Consider the following 25,873-nt stretch of genomic DNA (forward strand, 5'->3'; position numbering starts at 1 on the left):
GATCATCTCAGAAGAATTTGTGCACCTCGGTGAAAGATTTCTTCTTATCTTGTACTGTCCAATGTGTCAGTGTGAAACCTGTGGCAAGATAATTAGCAATATCAACAAACCAAGGTGAGTGGGAGACTTTGAACAATTGTTCGTTAAGGAACAGTCATTTGGGAGATCAAGGCAGGAAAGATGGTCATCCACTACATTCTCTACTCCCTTTTTATATTTTATTTTCAAATCAAATTCTTGAAGTAGGAGGATCCATTTAATCAGGCGAGGCTTAGCATTATTCTTAGAAAGAAGATACTTGAGCGCCGCATGATCTGTGTAAATGACAATCTTGGATCTAATCAAATAGGACCTAAATTTGTCCAAAGCGAATACTACGGCTAAGAGTTCCTTTTCTGTAGTGGAGTAGTTCACTTGGGTAGGGTTTAAAGTTCTACTTGTGTAATGAATAACGTAGGGCTTCTTTTCTTTTCTCTGGCCTAAAATTGCCTCAAGAGCATATTCAGACACATCACACATGAGTTCAAAAGGAAGGCTCCAATCGGGTGGCTGCATGATAGATGCAGTGGTTAACATGCCCTTAAGCTTAGTGAAAGCTTCCTGACATTTCTCAGTCCACTCGTATGGTGCATCCTTTTGAAGTATATTACATAGAGGATGAGAGAGGTGATTAAAGTCCTTTATGAATCTTTTGTAAAACTCAGCGTGTCCTAAAAAGAATCACACGTCTCGTATGTTCCTGGGTGGAGGTAGGTTAGTGATAAAATCAATTTTAGCCTTATCTACCTCAATTCCCTTAGACGAGATGATATGTCCAAGGACAATTCCCATACAAACCATGAAATGACACTTCTCCTAATTGAGTACCAAATTCTTTTCTTCACACCTTTTCAGTACACATTTAAGATTCTCTAAGTAGTCGCTGAAAGATGGACCAAAGATAGAGAAGTCGTCCATGAAGACCTCTAGATATTGCCCCACCATGTCAGAAAAAATACTTATCATACATTGTTAAAAAGTGGTGGGGGCATTACATAGTTCAAATGACATCCTTCGGTAAACAAAAGTGCTAAAAGGACATGTGAATATGGTCTTTTCCTGATCTTCAGGAGCTATCTCTATCTGGTTGTAACCCAAATACCCGTTAAGGAAACAATAATACGAGTGACCAGTTAGCCTTTCCAAGATTTGATCAATAAAGGGCAAAGGGAAGTGGTCCTTCCTTGTGACGGTATTCAACTTCCTGTAGTAAATACACATTCTCTAACCAGTAGTAACTCTAGTTGGCATGAGTTCATTATTGGCATTAGCTACGATGGTGATTCCAGACTTCTTAGGAACCACCTGAGTTGGACTCACCCATTGGCTATCGGATATAGGGTATATAATACCCACATCTAACAGCTTAAGAACCTCGGCCTTAACCACTTCCTTCATGTTTAGATTTAGTCTACATTGTGGTTGCTGAGAGGTCTTCGCATTATCCTCAAGATAAATGCGGTGAGACAAACTGAAGGGTCAATTCCCTTGAGGTCCGTGATTGCCCATCCAAGGGCTCCCTTATGGTCAATGAGAGTAGATATGAGCATACTCTCTTGTTCTTGCTCAAGGTGGGATGAAATCACCACTAGGTATGTCTCATCTTGACCTAAATAGATATATTTCAAATCTGAGGGCAATGGTTTTAGGTCAAGCTTCGGTGCCTTGAGGCTAGACGGTAGAGGCACTACATTGGTTTGGGGTAATTCTTCAAATTATGGCCTTCACCAGTTTAACTTCAAGTACCAGCGCAGTATCAAGCATGACACCATCTCCCTAATCATATCATCATCTAAATCATGCGAGTGGGACAAGTATGTTTGTAACGTCTCGAAAAAATCCATACAAAGACCCGAGTACCACCTCAGGCAGAAATCCTTAATGACCGAATCCTTTAGAAATTAGACAAAAATTAGTTAAGTACTAAGCTAAATTAATCGGTGAATTATCTTGAACCACTATCTATACAAACTGTAAGACCCAAAACCATTAGAATCACTAACTCGACATTACTTAAATACCTAAGGACAATCTCAAAACCCAGTTGCTCTCGGGAGCACATTGAAACTTCGTATTGGACCTGGACAGCGTGTCGAAAGTACAATTTTCATGAAACTATAAGGTTATGACCGCTGTACTAGGCTTGAAGGGCATCGCAGGAATCAAACCCAAATAGTATCCAGAAATGCACAACTTGAGCCTTGAGCAAAGAGGGTGAGAAACGCGAATATCCTTAGAAAATGAACTCAAACTTAAGTGAATTGGACCATTTTCTTATGGACAAAATTGAAGACTTCGGACCGTCAGATTCTAACCAAATTATACCCTTGGATCAGGAAAATTTCCCTACACATGTCAGTATACTTGTGGCCCTGATCGAGTGACGATGACCGTTGAACTGAAACAGGTCATCCCCGGTCGATCCACACATTCGATCAGACCGAAACCTTAACTTGGCTTAGATCCATGGTCAAGGAACTTACTTCATGACGTAGGTGAGTAATGGGCCGCTAGATGAGTCCTGTTTGCCCGAAACAGATGCCCTTTGGCTATAACTTAAGTATACCATGGCCTTGGGGCCATTGACATCAGTTCTAGGCCTATATAATGCTCTTAAACCACCCCTCTCTCATTCCATACGAATTCTCTAACCCTAAGAGAGAGAAGAGAGAAAAGAGGAGAAAAGAGTGAGGAGAAGAGAGAGATATCACTGGATCGTTGCTGGGATTCACTCCCACCACCCCACGGGCTGAATCACCTCTCTCGTTTCGCTACACTAACGATCCTAGCTTCGACTTGGGTAAGAAATCCTAACCCTAATCCTATTTTAGAATCTAAATAGGGGAATCGATGAAATGGCTAACCTATTTCATAATTTAGGTAGTCGTTGTGCTGTAGACGAAAGCGTAGTGTACAAAACGAGTTCGTAATGAGCAAACCAACGAAAGGTACGGACTATAAATATTTAGGTTATGGTTTTCAAGGCTTTTAAAGTTAGCAATGGTTTTTCTGAATTGATTGCTGCCATGTGATGCTAGTTACGATGTATTCAGTAAATTATACATGTACGTGAATTATGTGAATATAAAATGCATTCCATGTATTTGTTGAAATGTTTGAATGAAGGTGAAATCATGATTCATGCTTGCCATGACTATTAATCTAGAATACATGTGTGTTGTGTGGATGACAACTCCTTTGTGAAAGGATTTGCCATAATATATGCTATAACTAATTTAGTTTATGTATATAGTATTATGTAGTCCACGTGTTTGATAAAATGTCTGAATGAGAAAGTTTTGATAAATTGCTTCCAACAAGGGTGTTGAGATAGGATTCTCAACTACCTTGTCCACAGTTATAGATTCCTTCATGTATTGTAAATTGCTACTACGTGATTTATGATTGAAATGCATATGTATAATTATATGTTCAATATGTTCGATAAAATGCTCAAATGGGAATTATGCTTGAATTGTTCGTTAAATGCTGTTATGATTAACATATATGATTATCTATTGCATCTGAGTATGATTGGGACTACTATGCAGTCTAGGCAATCGGTAATGGTTCCAGATTGAGTGGACGAACTAGTTTCACCACATTAGATATGTTCGATGAATCCGAGCCGTATGGTGATTGTCGACAGTGGTTAGGCCACGTGGAGTGCTTATGCACTCCATGCTGAAAAATTCAATGTGCACTCATACCAATTGCACTTGTCAATTAATCTGATTGGCCTATTGTGTGTTTACCTTGTATGGATACTACTGTTTGAATCTAAGGTACCACTTACCAATGTAAAACCTATTTAACCATGGTACTAAGATCTGCTAAGACTCATGGGCCAAAAATGGTGGTGTATGGAACACCGTGGTCGAGCTGTCGGCCTACGTTCAGGTGACGAGCCTCCTGTAGTGACCTCGAGTATAAATTTAGGCCTACGCTGAGGTGATGAGCCTCTCCGTAGTGACCTCGAGTGTGAACTCGTAAACTTACCAATCCACTACTTTTAACCGGGGGTGATGCCCTACAACTTGCCTATCGTATGTGATTAACTAGGATTGACGACCCTAGATGGATCATTGTTTGGGTATGTGATATAAATGGAGGAACCTTAGCTTCCCGAATCTGCTGTATGAATAAGCTTAATAAATTACTTACTTAACATGATCACGCACTGCATTGCATGTGCTTTGGAGAGGAAGTGCACGTTTTGGGCATTTGCCATGCGCGACCGTGAGATGAAGTCGCTGAGGGAGTGCAGGCGAGGGCATGCATCATTACGCATATCATTCCTGCATTAACAAGAGTACTTAGGATATGATTGTTGTATTGCTTTATCAATACTGCTTGACTGAATTGATAACATGTTAACCTTTGCCTTATAGTACCACTGAGTTGATCACTCACTCCCACTCTGGGACAGTGTTTTAAAACACCAACTAGACTCTGATTTAGATGCAGGTTGTGCTGAGGCTTACGTGATGGAGATGGACTTCATGGATGAGGAGGAGGAATTCTCCTATATTTAGTTATCAGATGGGTCTCTGTAGACCTTGTTCTGATTCGACGGGATTATAGGGTTACATGGATTAGTTGGACAGTTACATTTTGATATTTTATAAATTTTGGAACAAACACTTATATTTATTTAACATGGTAACATACTTATTCTCTGGGGGTTGATAAACACTTACATTCTATATATGTTCATCTTAGTCTTCCGCTTGATCAGTCTAAATAACTCTAGAGTATGATATGCTGTTTTGGTGTAATCCGACTCATGTTTAATACACTAATATGGACAACATTTAATCATCATTATCTATGTTGCATAAGTGATGCGTTGGAACTCGAGGGTTGAGCTTTGCTCAACCCTCGATTTTTAGGGTGTTACAAGTTGGTATCAGAGCATGATTTGGATTAAACTGGACCTGGGTTATGGTAACACGGCGCATACTGATGTACTTTGACATAGGTGGGGGCGATAAAATGTAGAAATGATCATAGGATCCTAAGTTTCATCGACAGGTAAAACTGACCCTTGAAATGTGCCCGTAAGCATCTGTGATCATGTGAAATGATCTCAATTCCTTTCTCGACCATCAATCGACGGGTTTAGATGATGATTTGGCAAATCCCATACTCATATGACCTAGAAAGCATGAATATGTGCGAGATGGGACCTGAAACCACCTCAAACAGAAAGGGAGCCGAAACCGCAAAATACGGTGGGACTTAGGGGGCCCCCCGCACATTTCTAGCACCCCAGGAGAGGGGTGGCGACGCCACCCATGGTCCAGCGGACCGCGGTGGCACAACACCGACCGCGGCGCACTGCAGTCCACTCCAGCGGGCCACGGTGGGCCCGTGGGTCCGGCGGTCCTCCACCCCTTTGTACTCATGTGGGGCCCTCTATTTACACCCCTTTACCCTATTTCCCCCCATTTTCATCCCATCCAAGCTTTCAAACCCCTCAAAATCTCATTTTTCTTCTCAAATCTTCATTCCATACTCCATCTTCTTCTTCTTCTTCAATACACATAAACCCACCACCATTTCCCTTAAAGCCCATCTCATACAACCTCCCATATCCCTTATTTCTTCTTATTTGAGCACACAAGTCCACCATTGTGTCTCATAAACCCCAAAACCCACCAATCCATCTTCTTCATCAAGCTTTCTTCACTTCCATGTCTCTTTTTGAGCTAGTGGCTGCCATCTTTTCACTCTCCATTCTCCTTTTCCTCATAGGAAAGAGTAGGGCACCCACAGATGAAGCTGAGCCTAGCCACCCAACCGGTCCGAGGAAGAAAGTGGGTGTAGAAGTAAGTACAAGCGCCACACGAGAGCAACGGACAAAGTGGGATCTCGATCCCCAGATTTCACTCGAAAGAGCTCTACCGGCGAGCATCGGGCACAGTAAGTTTCGTGGTCGTAAAGTTGTGTTTGAAGCACATGTGGACGAAAAGCTATTTGGGCTATATCCGGTAATGGACCTCTTATTGGACTCCGGGTGGGGTCCCATATTTAAAGGCAAGTCTCATGCGTGCGAGAGCACTGTTCGAGCCTTCTATGCCCACATTCGGGATCTACTACTGGAGCCTCTATAGTTCACTATTCCCGTAGGAAGGCGGGAAGCAATAGTCAATGTGGATGTGATGGCCCAAATTATGGGAATTACACGTGGTGAAGTGCATGCTAATGAATCTCGTCTCAAGAGTGTGCGAGAAAGAGATCGTCATATGCGGTTTCTTTGTGGCCGACTGGTTCACTGGAAGCAAGGCAACTGCCTCCCATTGACCAAATTGACAGACGATTTCCGCCTGCTCCACCACATATTCACATATAATGTGTATCCTAGGTGGGGCAACCGTACCGAATGCACTCATTTGATGGTGGATTTCCTATATAGAGCTGGGCAGGGAGATAAGCTGTGTCAGCCTACGTTCACCCTACTATAGATAATCCAGACCGTACGCTCTATTAGGAAAGATGTTTCACTTCCATTTGACTGACTTATACACAAGATTGCTCGAGAGTTTGACTACGGACTCAACATGGATGAGCTTACGTCGATCAACTTCATTAATGACACTACGCTCAACAATATGGGAATTGGCCCTCGACAACGTCAAGCCTGACTCAATGAGTATGGGGGTGAGACAGAAAGTGAAGAGGAAGAAAGTAATGAAATAGAGGAAGAGAGTAATGAAGAAGAGGAAGGAGATGAAATAGAAGAAGGAAGTGGGGAAGAAGAGGAGGAGGCCCAAGATTCTGATGAGGGACCTCTTACTGCTACACATGGGCATTGCCGTGATCAAGATGCCCTGGAAGCCCACCTGGCTTAGATTGAAGAGAACTAGGCCACCCTGGACAAGAGGTCAAGGAGACCTAGGCTGAATTGAAGCAGAAGCTTGAAGAGAGTCATGCTTACATGAAGCAGAGATTTAAGAAGATGTCCTATACTCTGAAGGCCCTCCTGTGCTGTATGCAGGATAAGGGTGCTCCTCCACCGTCACCAGATTGGGACGGCTAGTCATGCGATGCAGTCACCTTTTAGTTTACTTTGTTTCTTATTTTCTTTTGAAATAACCCTTGTTGGCTTAGTTGGATATTAGTAGTTAGTTTTAAAGCTTTGTTAGGTTGGCTCACATGCATCTTCTATCATGATCCATGTAAGACTACATCTCATATATTGTGACTATTTTGGTTAAATGAAATGCATGAAGCTTCTTTTGATTTGGAATGTGAATGATGTTTGGATAAGTGTGTATTATTATGCTAAATCTTACACAGGTTGCACCCTATGTTGTATATAGGGAATGCCACCTAAGAGCACTCGGAGCACTGCATGTCTCGTACTTAGCAGATCGTTTGACGGGGCACCTCCCCTAAGCGATAGCCACACAGACCCTACTTTGGGCCTTGATAGTGACACCATACTGGATTCTTAGCCGGCTACTGGCCCCATGAATGGGCCAACACCTAATGCACCACCGGTTCCAGAACAGAACCGTGCGCCTACCTCGACGTCACACATGCCTCAGGCGGCTCCTCCTCCTAATAGGTTAGAGCAGATGATGCTCTTAATGCAGCAACAACAGGAAATTTGGACTACAATTGCAGGGGCCCTTGCCAAAACATGAGTGTGGGCCTGCTTGCACCACCCTTGTAGCCTACTGGGAATACGAACGCCAGTAGTTTATTTGAGTGCTTTAAGCGCTTTTGACCTCCCACCTTCGTAGGCACTCGTAGGCCTGAGGAGGCAGAATACTGGCTTAACCACATCTCTAAGATGCTGAAGCCACTGCACAGTACTGAGGCAGAGCAGGTAGAGTTGGTAACGTACATGTTCGAGAAGGAGCCAGTCTCTGGTGGGATAGCATCCTATGAACAGTTGCCCTTGGATACGTATGGACGTGGGACACGTTTAAGACCTGCTTCTATGGGAAATACTTCCCCCTCACTTACTGTAATGAAAAGGAGGGTAAGTTTCTTCACCTCTGATAGGGAGGGATGACCGTGACAGAGTATGAGAATCGCTTCACGGAGTTAGCCAAATATGCTCCTTTGATCCTGTCAGACGAGCCGATGAAGATGCGGCGATTTTCTAAGGGTTTGCGGCCTAAAATCCACATGAAGATGTGTTGCGCTAGCATTCCCAACTATGTTGAGCTAGTGAGCATGTCCCTACAAGCTGAGCAGGATGGGGACAGACGGTCCCATACACGTGTGCCCATAGGCCCAAGGTCCCAATCTGACTTACCGAACCGATCATTCCTCGGCAAGAGGCCACGTGCAGATTTGCCTCCTAAGCTTATGGCTCCACCGACTCAGCAGAGATGATCTGATCTATGGTGCACCTACTGTAAGAGGTTGAGCCATACAGACACTTATTGCTATACCAAGATGAGGGATAACAGCTTTACGCTGCCTCAGAAGATCAACCGTCAGTTACCACAAGCCATTTCAGCTCCACCTCTATAATCAGCACCAACAACATAACTTTCTTACAGACCAAATGTACCTCGAAATAGGCTGCCTCAACGGCCTATGGTAGCATAGCCGAATCGTCTTCGACAAGCTCATGTGCACTCACTTGCAGCCAAAGCATCCGAGTCAGCAATCGCAGCACCGTTGGCTTTTTAACTCTCAGCACATATCCAAGGTACACCAGTCTTCTATTGGTGGACATCGGGTCCACTATCTCGATAATATCATGCGCTGTAGTTAAGCAACTAGTGTTGGAAACTACTCCTATGATTGGGGTGAGACTCCTTACTGCCACAAGAACTTTTTCAGACTCTACCAAGATTTGTAAGGGTTGCTCGATAGACTTAAGAAGCAGAATAGTACTCATTGACCTAATCATGGCCCCGCTATGTCATTACGATGTCATCCTTGGTATGGATTGGCTCACCGAGATAAAGGTAGAGATTGATTGCAATACTAGATTAGTGACAGAACATGCACTTGAGGGCATGACCTTTACTTTCCTAGTTCAGGTTAGCTGGTACTACCGCATTAGTTGTTATGCTATCTTGCTAGGAAATGTTGATGGCCCAACACTTAGGGACACGCCCGCAGTCTAAGACTTCATGGACGTGTTCAGAACGATACCTGGACTACCTCCTCGGTGTGAGATCGACTTTACTATCAACCTTGTGCCTGGTGTGACACCCATTTCTCTACCGATGTATCGCATGCCTCCATGTGAAATGGAGGAGCTAAGGAGACAGATCGATGATCTGTTGGATGCAGGGTTCATACGACTAGTGTATCTCCATGGGGATCACCTGTGTTGTTTGTGAAGAAGAAGGACGGAACACTGCAATTGTGTATTGATTATCGCAGGTTGAATCAAGTGACAGTGAAGAACAAGTATCCCTTACCTAGGATAGATGATCTGTTCGACTAGTTGAAAGGGGCATGGTATTTCTCAAAGATCGACTTACAGTCTGATGTCATCAGTTGCGCGTCAGGGATGAAGATGTGCAGAAGACGACATTCAGGACTAGTTTTGGGCACTACGAGTTCCTTGTGATGTCATTTGGACTCACAAATGCACCGGTAGTATTCATGGACCTCATGAACCGGATGTTTCGGCCGTACATGTACATGTTCGTCATCATATTTATAGATAACATTTTGATATACTCTAAGAGTTGAAAGGATCATGAAGAGCACCTGCGAGTAGTCTTCGATACTCTCAGGAAGAACCAGTTATTTGCTCAGTACAAGAAATATGACTTCTGGAAGGAAGAAGTCAAGTTCCTAGGACATGTGGTGTCCAAGGAAGGTATCACGATTGACCTTGCTAAGGTGACCGCAGTTTAGGACTGGGAGCAGCCTGGTTCGGTTACATAAGTGAGGAGTTTTTTGGGACTTGCTGGCTACTATCACTAATTCATTAAAGATTTCTCCAAGATAGCCAAACCGTTGTCTCGGCTTACTCGAAATGATCTTAAGTTTGCCTGGAATGAGAAGGCAGAAGCAGCCTTTTAGGAATTGAAGGACAAGTTGATGTCCGCACCCGTGCTAGTATTGCTAGAGTAAGGGGTCAGATATACGATATACACCGACGTGTCTTGTGTTGGTTTGGGTTGTGTTCTTATGCAGAAGGACAGAGTGATTGCTTATGCCTCGTGACAGCTGAGGAAGCACGAAGAAAACTACCCCACGCACGACCTGGAATTGGCAGCAGTTATCTTCACATTAAAGCTCTAGAGACATTACATCTACGAAGAGGATTTCAAGCTCTTTTGTGACCACAAGAGCCTCAAGTATATATTCATGTAGAAGGACCTGAATATGAGGCAGCGACGATGGATGGAAGCCTTGAAAGACTTTAAATTTGAGGTCTCCTACCATCCTGGTAAGGCTAACCTTGTGGTAGATGCGTTGACCCGCAAGAAGACAATAGAATTTGCAGCTCTACTAATAATTGAAGAATGGAACATGGTAGAGTTTGTGCGAGACTTCGAACAGAAGCTTACAGTAGAGGAGACGTTCGTGAGCATCACACATATTCGTATACAGCCACTTATTGATGACAAGATCATTGTGGCTCAAAAAGAAGATGAATGGTTAATGAAGATGAGGAAACGAGCTAGTGACAATGAAGACTCTAAATGGAGAGTTGGTTCGGATGGGGGTTTACGTTATCATGGCCGCCTATGCATCCCGAACCTTCATGACTTGAGAAAGGAAGTTCTCGAAGCTGCTCATAATTCGAAAATGGCGATGCATCTGGGTAGTATAAAGATGTATCGAGATATGAAGCGTTCGTACTGGTGGGATAACATGAAGGCCCATATAGTAGATTTTGTATCCTGTTGTCTCACGTGCCAGCAGGTCAAGGCCGAGCATCACCGACCTCCTGATTTACTTCAGCCCATGCCCATAACTGAATAGAAGTGAGACTTCATATCTATCGATTTTATTTCCGAGTTACCAAAGATGAGGAAGGGACTCAACTTCATTTGGGTGATTATGGACTGATTGACGAAATCGGCTCATTTCCTCTCGATTAGAGTCTCGAACTCTACAGATGATTTAGCTAAGCTGTACATTAAGGAGATAGTACATCTGCATGGAGTTCCTATGGAGATTGTGTCAGATCGAGACACATGATTCACGTCTATTTTCTGGACTCGAATCCAGGAAGCAATGGGGGTAAAACTGAAGTTCAGTACCGCGTTCCACCCACAGACTGATGGGCAGACGAAACTGGTAAATCAGGTGTTAGAAGATATGTTGCGGGCATGTGTGCTCGATTTCAAGGACAGTTGGGATGACTGTCTTCCCTATACTGAGTTCGCTTATAACAACAGTTTCCAAGCGAGCATTGGCATGGCTCCCTACGAAGCATTGTATGGGCGTCCGTGTCGAGCACCGCATTGTTGGGCGAAAGTTGTCGAGAGAAGCCTGATTGGCCGAGATTTAGTACAAGCGACCTCTGAAAAGATTGACATGACTTTTTATAGCACAGAGTAGACAAGAATTACGCCGATACATGACGGCGACAGTTGAAATTCGAGGTTGGGGACCATGTATTTCTTAGGTTTTCCCAATGAAGGGAGTTCTTCGATTTGGTAAGAAAGGAAAACTTGCACCGCGATTCATTGGCCCATTCCAGATTCTAGACCGAGTGGGTGTGGTAGCATACTGCCTCCCCTTGCCCAAGCCACTTGCAAGCGTGCATAACGTATTTCATGTATCGATGCTGAAGAAATACGTTCCTGATCTTACTCACATTATCATGTGGGAGTAGGTGCAGTTGAGTGAAGATGCTACCTATGTACTGTGGCCAACACGTATTCTGGATAGGAAGGAACAGGTGCTACGCAACAAAGTTATCCTATTTGTGAAAGTATTATGAACACACCACACTAAGGAAGAGGCTACTTGGGAAACAGTAGCCGAAGTCCATAAGAACTACCCTTAGATTTTCGAGGAGTATGAAAAGGTACTAATTTCGAGGATGAAGTTTTTTCTTTAAGGTGTAGATTGTAACGTGTCAGAAAAATCCGTACAAAGACCCGATTACCACCTCAGATAGAAATCCTTAATGACTGAATCCTTTAAAAATTAGACAAAAATTAGTTAAGTACTAAGCTAAATTAATCGGTGAATTATCTTTAACCATTATCTATATGAACTGCAAGACCCAAAACCATTAGAATCGCTAACTCAACATTACCTAAAGACGTAGGAGCAATCTCAAAACCCAGTTGCTCTCGAGAGCACATCAAAACTCCGTATCGGACCTGGATCGCGCGTCGAAAGTTTGATTTTCATAAAATTATAAGGTTATGACCATCATACTGGGCTTGATAAGCATCATGGGAATCGAACCCAAATAGTATCCAGAAATGCACAACTTGTGCCCTGAGCAAAGAGGGTGAAAAATACGAATATCCTTAGAAAATGAACTCAAACTTAAGTGAATTGGACCATTGCTTTCGGATGAAATTAAAGACTTCAGACCGTCATATTCTGGCCAAACTATACCCTTGGATCAGGAAAATTTCCCTACACATGTCAGTATACTTGTGGCCCTGATCGATTGATGATAACCATTGAATTGAAACAGGTCCTCCACGGTCGATCCATAAATTCGATCAGACTGAAACCTTAAACTGGCTTAGATCCATGGTCAGAGAACTTACTCCATGACGTAGGTGAGTAATGGGCCTCCAGATCAGTCCTGTTTGCTTGAAATAGACGCCCTTTGGCTATAACCTAAGTATACCATGGCCCTGGGGCCATTGACATCAGTTCTGGGCCTATATAATGCCCTTAAACCACCCCTCTCTCATTCCATACGAATTCTCTAACCTTAGGAGAGAGAAGAGAGAAAAGAGGAGAAAAGAGTGAGGAGAAGAGAGAGAGATCAATGGATCGTTGCTGGGATTCACTCCCACCACCCCACGGGCTGAATCACCTCTCCCGTTTCGTACACCAACGATCCTAGCTTCGACTTGGGTAAGAAATTCTAACCCTAATCTTGTTTTAGGAATCTAAATAGGGAAATCGACGAAATAGCTAACATATTTCGTGATTTAGGTAGCCGTTGTGCTGTAGACGGAAGCGTAGTGTACGAACCGAGTTCGTAACGAGCAAACCAACGAAAGGTGCAGACTATAAATTTTTAGGTTATAGTTTTCAAGGCTTTTAATGTTAGCAATGGTTTATGTCTGACTTGATTACTGCTATATGATCCTAGTTACGTTGTATTCAGTAAATTATACATGTGTGTGAATTATGTGAATATAAAATGCATTCCATGTGTTTGTTGAAATGTTTGAATGAAGGTAAAATCATGATTCATGCTTTCCATGACTATTAATTTAGAATACATGTATGTTGTGTGTATGAAAACTCCTTTGTGAAAGGATTTGCCATAATATATGCTATAACTAATTTAGTTTATGTAAATAGTATTATGTAGTCTAAGTGTTTGATAAAATGTCTGAATGAGAAAGTGTTTGATAAATTGCTTCCAATACGGGTGTTGAGATAGGATTCTCAACTACCTTGTCCACAGTTATAGATTCCTTCATGTATTGTAAATTGCTACTACGTGATTTATGATTGAAATGCACATGTATAACTATATGTTCATCATGTTCGATAAAATGCTCAAATGGGAATTATGCTTGAATTGTTCGTTAAATGCTGTTATATTAACATATGTGATTATCTATTGCATTTGAGTATGATTGGGACTACTATGCAGTCCAGGCAATCAGTAATGGTTTCAAATTGAGTGGCCGAACTAGTTTAGCCACATTAGATACGTTCAATGAATCCAATCCGTACGGTGATTGTCGACAGTGGTTAGGCCACGCGGAGTGCTTATGCGCTCCATGCCGCCCAATTCAATGTGCGCTCGTACTAATTATACTTGTCAATTAACCTGATTGGCCTATTGTGTGTTTACCTTGTATGGACACTACTGTTTGAATCTAAGGTACCACTTATCAATGTAAAACCCGTTTAACCATGGTACCAAGATCCGCTAAGACTCATGAGCCAGACATGGTGGTATATGGGACACCGTGGTCGAGCTGTCGGCCTATACTAGGGTGATGAGCCTCTTCGTAGTGACCAGTGAGCAACCCAAACTCGTGAGCCGAATATATGGTGTATGGGACACCGTATTCGAGCTGTCGGCCTACGTTCAGGTGACGAGCCTCCCGTAGTGACCTTGAGTATAAATTTAGGCCTAAGCTGAGGTGACAAGCCTCTCCATAGTGACCTCGAGTGTGAACTCGTGAACTTACCTATCCACTGCTTTTCATCGGGGGTGATGCCCTACAACTTGCCTATCGTATGTGATTAACTAGGATTGACGACCCTAGATGGATCATTATTTGGGTATGTGATATAAAGGTAGGTACCTTAGCTTCTCGAATCTGTTGTATGAATAAGCTTAATAAATTACTTGCTTAACATGATTATGTATCGCATTGCATGTGCTTTGGCGAGGAAGCGCACGTTTAGGGAGTTTGCCATGTGCGACTGTGAGATGAAGTCGCTGAGGGAGTGCAGGCGAGGGCATGCATCATTATGCATATCATTCCTGCATTAACAAGAGTACTTAGGATATGATTGTTGTATTGCTTTATCATTACTGCTTGACTGAATTGATAACATGTTAACCTTTGCCTAATAGTACCATTGAGTTGATCACTCACTCCCACTCTGGGATGGTGTTTTAAAACACCAATCAGACTCTGATTTAGATGCAAGTTGTGCTGAGGCTTACGTGATGGATCCAGACGTCATGGATGAGGAGGAGGAATTCTCCTATATTCAGCTATCAAACGGGTCTCTGTAGACCTTATTCTGATTCGATAGGATTACAGGGTTACATGGATTAGTTGGACAGTTACATTTTGATATTTTATAAATTTTGAAACAAACACTTATATTTATTTAGCCTAGTAACATACTTATACTCCGGGGGTTGATAAACACTTACATGCTTTATATGTTCATCTCAGTTTCCGCTTGCTTAATTTAAATAACTCTGGAGTATGATATGCTATTTTGGTGTAATCTCACTCATGTTAATACACTAATATGGACAACATTTAATCATCATTATCTATATTGCATAAGTGATTCGTTGGAACTCGGGAGTTGAGCTTTGCTCAACCCCTAATTTTCGGGGCGTTACAACGTCTCTCGAGGGTTAGAAGATAAGGTCATCAGAGTTCTATCTTCCATGAAAGAGTCAATCATGTTATTTTCATGGAAATCATCATCATGCTCTAACTGTTTGCCTGTGTTGAAAAAGATATTCAACTCCAATGTCATATTCCTGAAAGACATACTCATGACTCCATTCCTACAATTTATGATTGCGTTTAAAGTGGTAAGGAATGGGCGAACAAGAAGGATGAGAATTTGAGTGCTCATGTTACTGATGGGTTCCGTATCTAGGATGATAAAATCTACTGGGTAGTAGAATTTATCAACCTGGACTAACACATCCTCAATTATCCCTCTTGGTACACAAACTGAGCGATCAACAAGTTATAATGTGGTTAGGGTGGGTTTCAATTCACCCAAACCTAACTGTTTGTAGATCGAGTAGGAAATTAGATTTACACTTGCTCCTAAGTCAAGAAGTGCATGCTCAATTCGGTAGTTCCCAATTACAGAAGGTATGGTTGGGCTACCGGGATATATGAATTTATGTGGCACATCTTCCTTTAGGATGACACTCACTTTTTCAGTTGAGAGGATTTTCTTTTGAATATTTTGCCGTCTTTTAGTTGTACACAAGTCTTTCAGAAATTTGGCATATGAAGGTATTTGTTTATCGCATCCAGTAGAGGAATATTGACCTTTACTTATTTCAACACTTCTAGAATGTCCTGAGAGTTACAGAGAGGTTTTGGTGCAACTAACTGTTGGGGGAATTGGGCAACTGGCTTACCTTGAAGTTCCAGTTCTAATTCTTGTGGAGCAATGCTAGGTCTATTATTATTGTCCTCTTCCGGGTCCTTAGGCTTTTCAACCTTAACCGGAATAGTTTTGTCAATGGTCTTCCCACTCCTAAGAGTGGTGATAGATTTAGTTTGCTCTATTTGGTTTGAAGAGCTCGGATCGCTAACTTCATATTATGATTTTGGATTGGGAAGAGGTTGAGCTGGAAGGCTCCCCTTATTCCCAATCATATTCCTTGTGTTAAGCCCTTATATGGCTTTTGTAAGGTCTTGAAAGGCTTGTAGCATCCCCTAATTGAAAAGAACTTGCTTTTGAAGATGTTTTAGAACCGGATCCTCTTGAGGTTTCTCTTGATTTGGAATTTGGTTGAAGAAACCTTGAGGTGTAGCAATTTGTCCATTCCTCCAACTGAAGTTTGGATGATTTCTCAAGCTAGGATTATATGTATTGGAGGTAGGTCCATTGAAAGGTCTTTAGTAATTATTCACGGCATTAGATTACTCATTTAACACCTCTTGAAAGGCAGATATTGTTGGACAATTTTCAGTTGTGTGAACATTGCAAGCACAAATACCACAAACAGCTTCCTTAGCCTTATCCTTCTTTAATTCCATGGCTTCAAGTTTTTTTGGTGAGATTAGCCACTTTAGCATTGATATCATCGCCCTTTTTCAGGAGATATATTCCACCCCTCTCTTTGGATTGAGTCGGCCTATACATGGTGTTTAATTTTGGGGAGACGTCCCATGATTGTATGTTTTCAGCAAGCTTATTAAAGTAGTCTCACACATCATCGACACTTTTATTCATAAATTCCCCATTACACCTTGTCTCGACTAATTGGCGCATGGGTGATGTCAGTCCATCATAGAAAAAGTTCATTATGCGCCACGTTTCAAAACTGTGTTGTGGGCATGAACTGACTAGATCCTTGAACCGCTCCCAACATTGGAAGAATGTTTCATCTTTCTTTTGGGTGAAGTTCATGATTGACTTTCTACGGGTGTTCGTCTTATGGTATGGGAAAATTTTCTTTATGAACTCCCTTGTCATGTCATTCCATCTACCAATAGATTGTGGACGTAGTGAATGCAACCACGTCTTAGCTTTACTTTCAAAGAAAAGGGAAAGAGTTTCAGCCTGACCGTGTCGTCAGACATGTTAGGAAAATATAAAGTGGCTATGATTTAATCAAGCTCTTTCAAGTGAAGATATGGATTTTCAAATTCAAGCCCATGAAATTTTGAAAGTAGTTGGATCACCCCTGGCTTAATATCCATGTGTCCCGTAAGGTACGAGGCAAGGGTGCTTGATGCACCTCATTCTCATCTTGGACTTCCTCAGCCCTAGGTTGAAGTTGTTGATTTACCGGTTGATTTAGAGCCATAACCTCAATTAACTCTGAGGATCTCGAGTGGTGTCTAATCCTACGATGTATATTTAACCCCTCAACCAAACTTCCTTCACTCAAAAGACGTCGAGTGTTGTCACGGACCTACTTGGGCATGAAACACTCTCAGCCCTCAATTTTAGATTATAACCTTTAAAAAAAAAGAAAAATAAAAAAGAAATCTAGAAATAAAAAGAGAAAGGGAATTAGAAAGAAGTTAGCAAATTAGAAGTTCCTAAATTAAGATCCTATAAAACAAAACAAAACAAGTCAGTTTCTAAAAACAGAAAATCTAAAAATAGAAAGTTTCTAAAAAAGTTAGATTCTAAACTCAATTTAAGAAAGTTTCTAAACCTAGACTTAGAAAGTAAGTTAGTTTCAAAAAACAAAAGAAATCCTAGAATTAAAAAGTTTTTAAGAACAGAAAACAAACCCTAATCCTAAAAATAGAAAAACCTTAACCTTAACCTAATTCTAAAAGTAGCTAAGTTAGTCCTCGGCAACGACGCCAAAAACTTGTTCACAACCCCAAGTGTAGGGTCGCGATGTAGTAATAATCTCGGTAAGACTGAGGTTGAATCCATAGGGACTGAACTTGTGTGACTTTTAAGAGCAACTAGAACTAGAATTAAAAGAAGATGAAAATCTAAATCTGGAAAATTTAAGAGAGTAATTGTAAATTATTTAACTAAAACTTGTAAATTCAAAGGTGGGAAACTAGGGTTTCCAAGGATCCACTTGTAGAAATTAGAGAGATTTATGCTTGATTCACGAACATAATTGGAATCAGTGTTCCATCTTATCCAATTGGAAGATAACTCATTAAAAATCAAATCTGAACTTCCTTTGATCTACTTCTCAATGGATGAGAGGTATGAGAACTAGAAGTGATTCCATAATAAAACCATGCCCATGAGACAAAGTAAACAACAGAATTTACCAATCCACAACCAATCTGGGAGGATTGTGAGAGTTAGGGAGGATTCCATCATCCAACCATGTCTCAGAGATGATGGTGAACAACAGAATCTCCTAAATTCATAATCTCAATAATGAAAAGAACATACCAAAGGACTTTACTACTGCAAGGTAATGCCTTTTGGACTAAAGAACGTTGGGGCTTCAAACCAAAGGCTCGTCAACAGGATGTTTCTTGCCAGATCGGACGTTCCATGGAAGTTTATGTCGACGACATGCTTGTCAAAAGCATGAAGGCTGTAGACCATGTTTATGACCTCGAAGAAATGTTTATGATCTTATAGAAATATCAGATGAAATTGAATCTGAGCAAGTGCGCCTTCGGCGCCAGTTCGGGGAAATTAATCGGATTCTTTGTTAGTCAGAGAGGAATTGAGGCGAACCCTGATAAAATTCAAGCTCTGCTCGACATGAACTTACCTAGGACGACAAAAAAAGTTTAATGCCTCACAAGAAGAATAGTCACTCTAAAACTTTTTGTATCTCGAGCTACTGACAAATGTCTCCCCTTTTTTAAACAATTAAAAGGGAAGCAAAAGATAAAATAGACAGAAGTGTGTGAAGTTGCCTTTCAACAGCTCAAACAGTATTTGGGGTCACTACCATTACTCTTAAAGGGCGAGCAAGGAGAATTGTTACTGCTAAACTTGGCAGTCTTGATAGTGATAATTAGCTCGACCCTTATCCTGAGAGCAAGAAGGGAAACAACTACCGGTATACTACACCAGTAAGGCCTAGGTCCCCGCCGAGACCCGATATCCAGACATAGAAAAGTTGGCCCTAGCCCTTATCATCTCATCACGCCGCTTACAACAGTACTTCCAAGCCCATACCATTGTCGTCCCAACCAACCAACCCCTCCACCAGGTACTCTAGAAACTTGAAGTATCAGGGAGACTTACAAATAGAGCTGTACACGAGTCGAGTTAGCTCGTTAGCTCGCTCGGATTGACTTGAAAAAGCTGGACTCGACTCAGATCGAGACTGTGTTCGAACCGAGTCGATCCATTTTTTGAGAGCTTGAAACATTTCGAGTTGAGTCTGAGTTGGACCTAGCTCGACTCGACTCGACTCGGCTCAGACTCGACTCAGATCAAGTTTTAAGTACTCATATATACAGGGCTTTAAAAAAAAACCCTTATTCGCCAAACCTTAATCCATTTTGCCCAACCCTAACTCAGCGTCCAATGCCCAAATCGCCTGACCCTAACCCATTTCTCTCTCCCTTTCATCCAAATCAGTTGTCCGTTCACCCAATACTCTCATTGTTCTCCACCGCCCAATGAATACCCTCCTTCCAACATTTGTCCGGATGACCTCCTCTCCCAAAGTGTGTCCTCTCCTCCCCTCTCTCCATTTTTTTCGGTGAGTAGCGTCTGTTTGAGTAGCGAAACTCATCCGATCAACGACCACTGACCGGGTGGCTCTGGTACAGTCAAACAAACCTCTGGTTTGGTCGAACAAACCCATCCAACCAGCGACCACTGGCCAAACGAACCTCTGGCACAGTTCGAACCCATCCGACCAACGACCACTAGCCGGACAAACCTCTGATACAGTTAGACAATGTCTCTACTACAGTTGAACTTGACTCGAACTCGGCTCGAATTAGACCGAGTTGCTGGCCAAGCCGATAGTCCTAGGGGGTGGGGAAGGTGAATAGGACTATGCCAAATAAAAACTTAAAGTACTAAAATAATAAATAAATCAGAATAAATCAAAAATCTCAATAGCACTAGCATTGAAAAATTGATTCAAACTTAGTTCGTAGGACAACCTTACCCTAAAAACAAAGTTTTAAGTAGGATAACCTGATTTCACGAACGTTTGTAAGGATTAAGACTTCAAACCAAGTAAGAGATGATAACCTACTTATTACAATCATTCACTAGTGTAGAAATAATGTTACAATCATTCACCACATATACAAAAATTAAACATTCACCACAACACCAGGAGTTATAGTGGTTCGGTGTATACACCAACTGTTCTCAAACAGTCACAACTACTCCACTCCCAATAATCACAACCCACGTGATATTGGCGTTCACTAAAAATAAGGTTTTCACATGTTCACCTTAAAACCTTATACAGTTGTGATTTTAGAAGAGCCATCACAAACAACAACCCCACACTGAGATTTTCTGGCTATCTCAGTCAAAACCAATACATGAGATTTTCTGGTTATCTCAAAGAAACCAAAATACAAAGAAATAGAATTGTACTTATCTTTTCCTTGAGGACGTTCTTAATGTAACCTGTAGAACCACTTCGCTTGAAGTAGAATGTTCAATGTCCAATAGAACAAACAAGGGTTTTAGGTTCTAGATTGATTTTAATTAATTCAAACCAAAGGCTACTTGTTTGAATTCTTCAGATCTCAAAAGAAGAGTGATTCCTCTCTTTAAAAAATAAGATTCATAAAAAGAGATTAAGGAATTAAAATAAAAAAAGCTATATAAATAAAATATTAAAATACCATGCAATAGCTTGAAAATAGTGGGGACCTCTCTCTCTCTCTCTCTTGGTGAAGGCTTTTCTTAGCTTAGATGAGTAATTTTGGAATGAGAGAATGCCTCTACTTATAGTTAGAAATATTGTTGCTTCGACTCGTCTAAGGTCTTATTCAACTCGTCTGAAATCTAACAAAATTTCAAATTTTGGGCGCGATCAGATAAAACTGTTCTTCGATTGGTCGAGGGCCCTGCTTGACTGATCGAGCATGGGCTTCGACTGGTTGACGGTGCTAAAATATAGTTGTTGGACTTCGAGTTGAGCAACCCTCGACTGGTCGAAGGTCCCTCTTCGACTAGTCAAGTAATCTGCTCGACTGGTTGAGAAACCACTAGAAGTATTCATTTTTTACATTTCAAACTTGGACTGGTCGAAGATTATCTTAGACTGGTTGAGGCACAACTTATACTAGTTGAACCAAGGTTTAGACTAGTCAAACTTAAGCCTAACCAAAGTATAGAAACCCATATAAGTTTATTTTTTGAAAGCACCTAGGTCTAAGGTCTTTTTAGAGTCTATTATACCTGAGAAGATTAGACATTGAAGTGTAAAGCTTGAGTATTCAATAAAGCATAGTTTGATCTTATACTTGAAGTGTAGTCGAAGGTGGAGCTTGATATTCTACTATAAGTGTAGTAGAACTTGAACTTAGAACCTTCCAACATCATGACTTGTACTTAAGCTTGCACTTTCCAACTTCATGACTTGTAGTTGAAGGTGAACTTTCCATCTTTATTCACTTGAAGGTGAACTTTCCCATAAGTTGTTTTGTCTCATCGAAATTTGACAAACAAGTGTGTGCTTTATACATTATAGCACTTACAACTCCCCCTTTGTCAAATTCGGGACAAAACACTTATCATAACAATATCCATATTGTCAGTTTGATTTCCATGTTGGTAGAAGATGCATCTCTACCGAATCAGCAAAATATACTCTTTCTCAATGTGAGATTATCTTGTGTTATGACAAATATATAGTTTTCTAGCCTACTGTCACTCACCCATGTCTGACCCGCCTTCCATAGAGGTCATCATTGGGAAAACCACTACTCACATCACTCCATCCATTATCAGCCAACACATCAAAATTCCCACTAAAACTCAAGGTTTTGCAGAGTATGACTTCAACTACCTCGAAGTTTGTTCAGAAATCACTAAACATCGCTGCTATGGGAAAAACATTCCTTGGCATGAAGGTAATGCACTGCGTGGATCCCACATGTCTCCAAAATTTCATATTCTTCATACAATTTTTGCTACAAATGTCTATCCTTGGGGTACCAACAAATATGATCTTACCCCATTTATGTTGGGAATTCTCTATGCCGTTAGTCAAGGAGTGGAACTGTGTCTACTTACTCTTATTTTGCACCAGTTGGTTGTCGCAATCCAAGGGACTAGAGATACCTACATGTCATTCCCTTATCTCATATGTCTTTTATCCTGTCATGTGAGATTACTTCCCACCACTGACCGTCCTAGACAGCCTTGCAAGTTTGCCAAGTCAAATCTTAAGAGAATGGGTCGATTGGATATACTAGCTTCTTCTTCTGAATCCCATCATGATACAATGGGCGAAACAGAAGCTGAAGGAGCTGAGACTAAAGCAATGGAGACTAAGGCAGGAGAAACAGAGGATGAAAGGCAATAATCGAGTGATGCTCTGTTCACACCAATCACACACATCCATCGTTATGTTGGCCAACGCGAGCACCGTGCCTCGATCAGACATCAACTTTGACAGCAAGATGAACGGTTGTCGCAACTTGAGCAGATCACAAGAGCAACACATAGATGATTGAAGTGAGTGGAGAAGGTGATACAGGATCTGATATTAGCCATCACATGCAGACATGACGACACCATGTAACATAGAGTCGATCCTTCGACCTAGCCTAATCGATAGAAGTGGATATAGGGTCACTAGCTTGCTTATCAGTTATCTTTTTGGACAAGCAAGCCAATTTGATCAAGTCATAATTTCTATCCATATCAGATTAACGTATCCCTTTATTAAAAAATGTTGTTAAGGAGGATGATGATACATTTCTTTTTGGATATTTTATGCCCTTAAGGGCTTGATTTTTAGATGATGATTATACTACCAAAGCTTAGGGTAGTTATTTTGGCTACTTTTTGGTGAATGAATGATGATATCTGATCACCTTCCTTTTGCTAATGCTGATGCCATTTCTATCCTATCTTAGCATATTTCTTAAAGGCATGTTTAGTTCACATATAGTTCTTATGTTTCATTCCTATATTTAATGAACTTATGTGATTTCTTAGTCTCTCCCTCTAGCTTTGAGTATAATCATACTTCAGTTGTATTGGTTTACTACTTACCTTTTGCCAATCACTGACAAAAAGGGGGAGAAACATATTATGCTCCCAAGTTTTGTTGTTGTTTTGTGTTTCTTAAAAATTCAAGCAGGAACTTAGGGGGAGCATAAAGGAGAGCATGACCAATGGGGGGGCTACAATCAACTCAAGAGTAGAAATAGTTGAAGACCTCTATGTATTATGTTGATTGTAATAATCTAGAGTTTGTTAGTTTGTTTTTGTCACGTAATTGACAAAGGGGGAGATTGAAAGTGCCCTTGTTTGTCAATATACGTGAGTGTTGAATCGTCAGTCCAAGAGAACTCTTAGAAGAAGACATTAAGACCTCGCCTCAACAAAAGATGAAGGTCATGTTCAAGATCATACCTGTCATCCATAACCTCATCATCCCATAACAAAACCCTAGCAGGAATATGATCCCACATAATCCCAACTTACCCTTAAAATGAATTAAAACATCTTCTTGTAGAGTTGGTATATATATAGCACCAAGAGTATAAAGGAAAGAAAGAAACAAAACCTAAAAAGTCACAAGTCCTAGTTGAGTGCATCGAACTGCAATTGAGGGAGTCTTTGATGCATCGAACGATCACCCATTTTGTACAACAATAAAATGTGAGATATGCTATAAATCTCGATAGCATCGATTATTATTTGATATAATCGAAGTCCATTCTTTGAGAACATCGAATGACCCTCGATTACTTGGACCTTGAAATTCTTCCAAGAAATAAAAAATACTCTAAGTACTCCTCAATGACATCGAAGCCTCCTCGATGTTATCGAGAGTAAGTTGTCAATAACATCGAAGTCTATTTGTTAGAATCGAAACTTACTCAGTTTTATCTAGTAAGTTTTCAAAAGAAAAACTATTTTCTTCGAGTGTATCGAAGATCATTCGATATCATCAAAATTCAAACTTCAATGAATCGAAGGGCTCTTCGATTATATCGAACATGAGACAAAACTGTCTAGTAACCTTATATATTTTATTAAAGATGATCTCAATGGATCGAGAGTCCCTCGATGAATCGAAGTGCACATCGATATTATCGAAGAATGCTCGATGAAAGACAGTTAGAATTTTTCCTGCACCCAAATATAAATCTTTTATAGGAAGTCGATGCAATCGAAGATGGTTTGATGATACCGAAATTCAAATTTTATTAACATCGAACACCCTTCAATGGCAATAACAAGTTTAAAATTCTGCCCATTTTTTGACCGTTAGGATCTTATCTCTATAAATACACAAGTGTTATTCTAGTTAAAATGAGCTAGAATCCAAGAGAGTTTGAGCCTTTTATTTGAAGATCTATTCACCGTCATACTCACTCTCTTCTTCCCATTAGAGTTCATCATTTAATCCTTTACTTGGGCATCAACTCACATTTTATGTGCTTGGATTGAATTATGAATTCTAGTATTGATGAAGTTTTCAACTAATCATATTATCTTTGGAACTTTTGAATGCCTAACTCATCAGAACCTTCTCTATTGATTTAAATTCCATAATTTAAATAGAGAAGATCAAAAACCCTAAACCTCATAACCTCAAAGACTTCGCGAAAGCACCATCAGAAGATTGTGGTTCAAGGGAGTTGAAGTTTCTACGTCATCATTGAAGATTTTCACAGTGTACGAGAACGGGACTCACCAACTTACTTTGTAAGTACTTAGAGTCTAAAGTGTCTGACGCTCTCTCCTTATGTAGGATTGAGATTCAGAGTTTTGAGTGTCAAACTTGCCAAGTCCTAGTTGTAGGCCTCCGACGGGACAATACGTCTGTGTCCTTGTGTAGGACGGTTAGCCTTCTGTGTGCTCGTGTTGCCTTACGTAGGCTTCAGTTGCTTTGTGTAGGTTCCTTGTGTTGTGTCCTTAGGTAGACGTGTTGCCTTGTGTAGGTGTCCTAGTTTAACCTTGTGTGGGTTGTGAAGGTTCATGGTTAACCTAATTTAAAACCATTGGATAATGAAATCTAGTACACTTTAGGAGAGAGTACATCTGCCAGGAGTAGAGTAGGTAAGTAGCCAAACCACTATACATGATTGTGTTTAGGATTGTTTTGAGTACATTTACCTAATTATGCTTATATTTGTCATATGTTCACATTAATGCATGATTTAGTTTATGTATAAGTATTGATAGAAGTCACATCCCACACATGATACATACTATCCTTATAGGCTTTGATTTTACATACGTATGTTGCATAAGCCTATGAGAATTGGATCCTCTACTGGCTTGGAAGCCATAGAGTTACTTTGCCTTACTTCTCTGTTTATAAAAGTTAAGCATAGGTTGTTGTTAATAAATGACACATATAGAAAAAGTCCTATTCACCCCCCTCTAGGACAATTTGTCATACTTCATACTTCTGTAATAGCGGTTATACTGCAATTTCATCTCGATCCAGTTCAGTGCCTCTAAATACAAGGGACACGTTATACCAAGGACTACCACCTAGTGTAAAGTCAACTTTACGCTCGAAGTTGCAATCATTTCATGTCAAAGAAGAGGTATTCATGATTTAAAGCTTCATCTATCACCGTTGAGAAAAATACTGATGTTGACCTTTTCTCCCGAATGGCTGGTCTACAAGTCTAAGGAAAGTTTGAAGAGTTGTATGTTTAGGGTG

At 40.9% G+C, this 25,873-nt stretch overlaps 1 non-coding gene across 1 annotated transcript; it reads left to right on the forward strand.

Moving 5' to 3' along the window:
* The first annotated feature begins 16,906 nt into the window (after nt 1-16,906).
* On the forward strand, nt 16,907-17,013 carry LOC131226444 (small nucleolar RNA R71). Its single transcript, XR_009161829.1, has one exon. It is a non-coding gene; the product is annotated as a small nucleolar RNA R71 (small nucleolar RNA).
* Nucleotides 17,014-25,873: the final 8,860 nt, after the last annotated feature.

This window comes from Magnolia sinica, chromosome 14, assembly GCF_029962835.1.
Source record: "Magnolia sinica isolate HGM2019 chromosome 14, MsV1, whole genome shotgun sequence".
Taxonomy (NCBI): Eukaryota; Viridiplantae; Streptophyta; class Magnoliopsida; order Magnoliales; family Magnoliaceae; genus Magnolia; species Magnolia sinica.